Genomic DNA, 7,828 nt, shown 5'->3' on the forward strand with positions numbered 1-7,828 from the left:
GGTGTTTAGATAGAATGTCTTGGCAGTCTTTGGTCAAAACACCAAAAAGGATCCAGAATTATAGTGCATTTAACTCATTACCTCCAGCCATAAAGCAACCCCCTTCGCTCCTGTCTGTGATTTTACAAGTCCCACAGAATATTATGTTCTTCTATTACAATAATAAAAAAATAAATAAAAAAAAAAAAAACACACACACACACACATAGAACCTATCAAGAGAAATATTTGAGTCTCTTTCATCAAGAAAAAAAGTATAGTTGTATCTGTCTTTTTTGCAGCAATTAACATTGGAATATAGCTAAGTTTCATTGTTTCAACAGGTTTCAACTGTTTCAACAGGTGTGAATACATTCCTGTTGAAACTGACAAAAAGAGCTTGTTGCAACATGGACCTTGCTGATCTCTTATACTCTGCTGCCACCTGCTGGTCGTTTTTTTTTTTTTTTAAATAAAAACTACCATTTCTTTAAGCCACCTCTTCGTGTCAGAAGCTGTGTCAACGCCCTCTGTGTATGCCCTTGCATTGAAAAAAAAAGTGTTTGGGAGTGATGGACAATTTATTAAAAAAAACATATTTACTTGTTTTGGGGTTTGAATGAGTCCACATGTGAAAATCCAGTTGAAATCAGTCAGGTTTTTGAGTATGGCTTAAATTCTTACCAAGCAAGGTCTACTCAGGGTTGCTAATTGAACTACTTTGTCGCCATATTTAGTAGGGCTGTCTGATTACAGAAGCAATCCTAATCAATTTATTTTGATTCAGATTGAAATTACAATTTATAAAATGATTATACAGTGGCGGCACGGTGGACGAGTGGTTAGCATGTCCGCCTCCCAGTTCTGAGGACTTGGATTCGAGTCCAGGCTCCGACCTTCCTGGGTGGAGTTTGCATGTTCTCCCCGTGCCCGCGTGGGTCTTCTCCGGGTACTCCGGTCTCCTCCCACATTACAAAGACATGCATGGCAGGTTGATTGGGCGCTTAAAATTGTCCCTAGGTGTGCTTGTGTGCGTGGATGGATGTTCGTCTCTGTGTGCCCTGCGATTGGCTGGCAACCAGTCCAGGGTGTCCCCCGCCTACTGCCCAAAAGCCAGGTGAGATAGGCTCCAGCACCCCCCTCAACCCTTGTGAGGAGTAAGCGGTTAAGAAAATGGATGGATGGATAGTTCAAAGGTCAATATGGTTGTACTCGCACATGATCAAACCAGCGTCTTTATTGAGAGAAGGTAGTAAGTTTGATGATGATTATCACATTTGATGATGATGATTTACAACCAAACAATTTGAAAATATATTTAATAAATTGCAGAAGGAAAAATTGTGTTGGCCATCGGTGAAAACTGATCACTCTGATTGGCTGTTGCAAGACTCAGAGAGAAAGTAACTGATAATAAAATGCATATTATCTAGTGAAATAGATGTTGCTTTTTACTTGGACTTGATCTTGGTTGTACTATAAGTGTGTTGAGCAAGTTTCTTGATTTGTGTGTATTTCATGAAACACTGAATGTGGATCAATAGTATGATAAACAGTTACATAGGTGGGTACGAGCATGCGAATGTATAAGTACAGTCATAATTTTAACAAAAAGAGAAGCGTTACAATCTTACAACATAAACGTCAAGACTATTAAAAGAAAAACAAGCTATAGTTCAATACAAACCTTGTAATGTTATGAAGTAATTCCAGTTAAAAATATCATTCATCAAACTAAGATCAGTGAAATGATACAACTTCCGTGTCTTGCTGCAACCTGATCTCCACATTGAATTGATGATTTCTTTTCTCATGGAAAGCACTACAAAGTCAAGTAAAAGCGGTCACAGTCCAAACATTTGTTTTGGAAAGTCACTGGAGCGAGGAGGTCACATTTTCTGTCACTGTCGTCGTGTAACGCTGGCGTTCTTAAGCATCGTGACTCATCGGGAGGATGGCCCTTTTATTATTTTTATTTCTTTATTTGACAAGATGACATAATGACATGTTCCAGGCTGGATTCCATTAATCTGCTGTCACAACAAAGTCCTTGTTAAATGTGTTTAAGGGTGACAACAAAGGCTGCCTAAATGAAGTCATCAGTCATTTAAAAAACAAAAGCATACACAAACATTTACAAAAGAAAGAAAGAAAAAACTTACAGCAATTTAGTTTTAAGTCAACCAAACATGCATATAAGTATTTTTGAAACGTGGGAAGAAGCAAGAGAGGAGAAAAGCCATGCAAGCAATGCAAAATTCTACTCAGATTCGAACCTCAGAACCTCTGCGTGGCAGACATGCTAACTGCTAGTGCTACAGTGCTGCCATTTTTATAATGAAAACATTTTATTACAAAACATTACTTTAAAATAATTAGAATATGACTACATTATTAAATGGAGTAGGTCTTATTTATTGTATTTAATAAAATTGAAAATACACAAACATTAAAAATCAAGTGTGACATTTCAAAATGCAGTATTTATTGTTTGTATAATTAAGTGGTTCATGAAAATATACAGTATATATAGTTTACATAAACTAGAAATTAATTAAAGCATTTAATTGTTGATACATTTATTGTATTTTCATGATAAAAAAAAAACCCCAAAATAATTCTATTAAAAAACAAAAAATATATATACATTTTTAATAGATTATTTGATGTATTTATGAACAAAGTATATTTTTTCCACACCATGCTGTACATACTGAAACCTGGTTGGCTCGCGTCATGTGAAGTGAATTAAGTTGGCGTCAATGAAAAACAATCCAGTCTCCACCCTCATCTGGCATATAAAGATCGAATATGTGACGTCACCGTCGTGTGTTTCTACAGTTACAAGCACAAGCAAACATTTTTAAGCCCTTAACCTGCACGCATATGTCTGATAGTTATTATTTTTATTACTCCATAGTCCATATCCATAAGGGTATAAGCATCTAGGAAAATGTGGCATGCAACGTCACAAGTAAGCAAAGTCCAAACGCTCTTTATATATAAAAAAAAAAAGAAAATGGGAAAAAACGATTACATGTCATGTGGAAGACAATACAAAGGTCTTATTAGTTTGATATAGTGGAGTTATTATTACATTACTATTTTTTCTTTTGATGCTGTTTTTTTCTCCAGCATTTATTGGAAGAGGAAGCAGATGTCGACATCTGGTGGTCATAATATAGAACTACTACACGTCTATGTCGAAACACAAACCTTATTATTTCAATTTAAACCCTTATCAACCAGAATGATAATATCAACAAACAATAAAAGCAGTAGTCATGGTGAAATAAAATGGATTTGCTAGGTTTTGCATATAATGGAGTAGTAACATTAAAATTTAAAGCAGCAGTCGATGGTCAAACGTAGGCTACTTCATATTCCTAGTGTGTCACTTAATGCAAAAGAAACAAACAGACAAACAAACAAACAAACAAACAAACAAACAAACAAACAACGAGTTGATCAGTGCGGTTAGGATGGAACTTGATGAGAATGATGAAACACTTTGTTGCACATCACGTGATGTTCATGTCTCAACATGTTCATGCCCGGCTGCCATGACAACAGCTATTAAAAACACAATCGGTACAATCTGGACACAACTGTTGAAAAATACACAATATCTGTTACGATGCCATCTGGTCCAGCTCTTTTACAATGGCCATTTGAAATTTGTTTTATCAATTGATTTTTTTTATTTTTTTTATTTAAAGTACAGTATTGTTACACATTAGCCATGTATCCCAAAATAAAAACAAAACAAAACAAAAAAAATAACCCTCTTCTAGACATATGTTCAAATTTTATTAATCTATGTATGAGCGTGATTTGATGAGTTGATCAAATTAATGAAAAAATGATGATATGCATCCACGTGATACAATAGATTAATGTAATCAAATACGAGTTGCTTTTAGTGACGCAACGGTGCATGCCACGGTCACATGGCACAGCGTCCGTATTCAAGTGCATATGCAATAACACAGGTCTCCACTAGAGGGACCTAAAGCGTACAGACTTGCGCCAGGGTCATTTTTCACCTCATGCAAAGTCGCTCGTGGCGAAATCATTGTGATTGCATATATTAATACATACAGTTGAATGTAGTTTACTTATTTTATTTAAAAGAGTCGTTTTGAGTGCTGCAACATGTAAAAAAAAAAAAAAAAGTAATTTAATAAAAATTGCTTAAAAATAAATGAATATGCTGTATTATGTGTGGGAATTTTCTGTTTAGTTTATTTCTTTCTTTATTCATTTATTCACTCACCTACTTCTTGTTGTTAATTTATTGATGTAAAATGTATTTACTTGTATACTCACTTATGTTTGTTTTGTTCTTGTTTTACTTATTCTTTACTGCATGACCGATTTCTGTTCCATATACAGCACTTTGTATACAGCAATGTTTGTTTTAAAATGCTTTATAAATAAAGTTGACTTGAGTATTTCATGAGAAAAACTGTACTGTACTCCTAATGCACCCGAAAGTGAGACTATACACACATGGACAGTTAGTTAAAGCTGCTGTATGTTGTTAAATCCTCTGGGTGATGTTCGCAGCATTAAACTCACAGACCAGACGATTATTTATCTGCCACATTAAAAGGAGGCCTCGCCGGTTCCTTGAGCAGAACGTGCGTTTGTGTACCCGTGTCTCAGCGGACGTATGGCTGCGTGCGAGCTATGCGTCCTCCTCCATCCGTCATGGCCCCCCCACCTGTCTACCATTCTAGCCTGGTACTGTTTTGACCATCATCATTTTTCTTTCTCCCCTGATTTGATGAGCAACGCTATAGCTGGAGCAGCAAAGCTGGTGGTCTCGCCGCCACATGTACATACGTCACACGCGCAGCTTCCTGTACACTTGCACAAATACACAATTTACAAAAGCTCTATTAAGGTGGCATATTTCCTCCACAGGTTGTCAAGGAGGAATAATAATCTCTTTTTACAGGAAGTCTAAATAATCAGCAGACACACGCTGACCTTTCAAAGCCGCAGGTGATGATAAATGACGAGAGGAATTTATTCTCCTCCTCTGGTGTGCTTTGTTTGGTTGCCACTACATTGTGCAAGACGTAGGACAAGTGTACACTGCACTTGATGACTGGGACCCATGAGTCCAAAATACATTGAGTTCTGTCCCACTGTCAGCCGCTGTCTGGGCTCCACAGGTCCCTCACATTTTTTTTTATGATTCGTAATTGACTTGTTTTCTTTATCGAGATTATTTTTCTTATTATTATTTTTATTTATTTTTTTCATTTTCTTATATGGAAATGTATTTCTATATTGGCAATTTATTTATTGTTTTTATTTTTTAAGGATAATTTTTTTTATTTATTAGTAATTTATTTGTTTATTTTCAAAAATTGTTTTTTTTAATCTATCTGTTTTTCAAGGATCATTTTCTTTTTAATGCTTATTGTTCTTTTTTTATTAATTTGTATTTCATTGGCTTTTCATTTTTATGTATTAGTGTTTTATTTGTTAATTTTCATGGATTATATGTTTCTCTTGATTTTTTTTTGTATTTTCTAGGGAATATTTTTCGTTTTTAATTACGAGTATTTCTCTTTTGTGGACTTTTCTTTTTTATTTTGTTTTTGCTTTTTACTTTTTGTTGATTTCTTGTAGGGATTAACCCCTGCACTTTTCATAATTAGATTTATAGTTTGTTGTTATTTATTATTATGGTATTTTTAGGGAATTTTATTTAGTTTCATGCAGTTTAATTGCATTTTTTCAAATTCTGTTTTGTTATTTTTTTTAAGTCTAATATACTTTTTATTCTATTAGAACTCTTTTAGCTTAATCATTGCTATTTTATTCAATTTTTTAGTATCAGGATTTCTTTCATTTATCGAATTTTGTGGGTCAGCTTCTTTTTTTTATTCTATTCTAGTAATCGAATTATAAGTATTATTTCCTCTGTCTATTTTGTTTTATGTTTTTTCATTGTGTAATACCATTTTGTTTCAAATAATAATATTTTTTTTTTCATATTGGTTATGATTTTTTATTATTCTATTTATTTCTCAAGAACTGGAAATTACTCTATAGAAGGGCTTTTCAGTAAGATAGGAGCAATGTAATTAATGAAATTAATTATACACAAAAATAAATTTTACCAAGTTGATTTGATTATTTATTTGTTCAATAGGGGACAGTTTACAGTAATTAACATTTCAGTAGTTTTATAAAAAAAAAAAAAAAAAAAAAAAAAAAAGTATAGGCTCTGATGCTAATGTAACTAGCATGTAGCAAAAAAGCCAAATGGCTAATGACACAAGAAGAGAATCTTTCACACCCTTTGATGTTGAGTATCAATTACTTATACGTACATCCCATAAGAGACATGTTTGTATAAAATGACACTCAGTGAAAGTATTGCACCTTCCTATTCCAATGCTATTACATGTCTGTCTGGTGTGAATGAGTTAATATTTTTTATTTATTTTAGTTTTATGTGTGCCAGTTTATCATAGAGTGCTTAACAGTCAAGAAATGTGCCGCAAAACAATGTATGTGCGGTCAATAAATGTGTTTTATGATGGTCACAGTTTGACCCTGGAACTGATTATTTGTAATTCGATTATTTCCTGATCTTGTTTGAAGGCTTCAGACCTTCAAGTGTGGCCTCGTGTTCTATCCTTCCTTCCAATGTTGATCCAACGTCCTTCCATTTTTTGCGGCTCAGTCTCGAGCGGCCAGCATCCATTACTCGGCTATCTGCGAACATTCCTCGTCCAGATGCTGTGTATTTTCCCTTTTTCTGCATGAGCCTCAAATATACACCGCGAGGATCGAAGCATTTATTTTTCAAAGACAAAAACAGAGAAGATCCATGTGTCTGGCAAGCAGCTTCATGGACTCATCAATCCGTTCGCTCATTCGACGTGCGACACAGAATGGAAATGTTTAAAGACGTCATTTTAAACGAAAACGGACGACGTGCCCATTTTGGACAACCGGTATGTTCCACGAAAAGAGTATGAAAATGCTTCCTAAATGATTACCTTCATTTTAAGACTGTTCAAAGAACCATTAAGGGTGGAGCTTATCGATACTCCAATCTTTAATAGTTTAGCACTGGGGCCAGTTTAGTACAAGCTCAATACCCATCCCTATCCTGTTGGGTGGATTAGTGAAATGGAGCTACATTCAAATCATGCTAGCAGTTTTAACAAGGCAAATTATCCCTTTAAAATTGTACCGGTACTTATTTACCTTAGTTCACAATAAATATTTGCATTTACATAGATCAAAAGAAATGTGGAATACCACAGGGATGCGTTCTAGACCATCTTTAGTTCAGCTTTGACTTCGAGAAAAGCACCCCAAAATGTGACCATGAAAGTTTAGAGAACTACTGTATTTCTAAAGGACAAGTTTGGGTGGATAAAAGAAGCCTTCATCATAACCACTTCCTCCATTGTAATACTGAAAACTTTCCACATTCCCTGCTAAAACACGTCTGAAATGAAGACAAATATTTTTTACCATTTCCAGTAGTGAGTGTAAACATGGTAATTTAGCTATAAAACAAACTTGTTAAGAGCTGCCTTTATTTCACGTCTATTGAACCTGGCATGCTGTTAGTTTGACATGGAATAACACTTACTGGCCTTACGAACATTGCTAACATTTCTGTCACAGAGTCCACATATAACTATTGCTTTTGTGTGCACTGAAAAAGAAAAAAAAAGGTGATGCTGCTTTCCTAGTATGGGGTGAGCTCACTGTAAGTAAGCAGCCTATATTTATACTACTATTTAAAAAGAATAACATTTACAAAAGTGCTTCACAGACCATCAAGTGTAAATAAGAACAGCTAAAA

The sequence above is a fragment of the Festucalex cinctus genome, chromosome 11 (genome assembly GCF_051991245.1).
Source record: "Festucalex cinctus isolate MCC-2025b chromosome 11, RoL_Fcin_1.0, whole genome shotgun sequence".
Taxonomy (NCBI): Eukaryota; Metazoa; Chordata; class Actinopteri; order Syngnathiformes; family Syngnathidae; genus Festucalex; species Festucalex cinctus.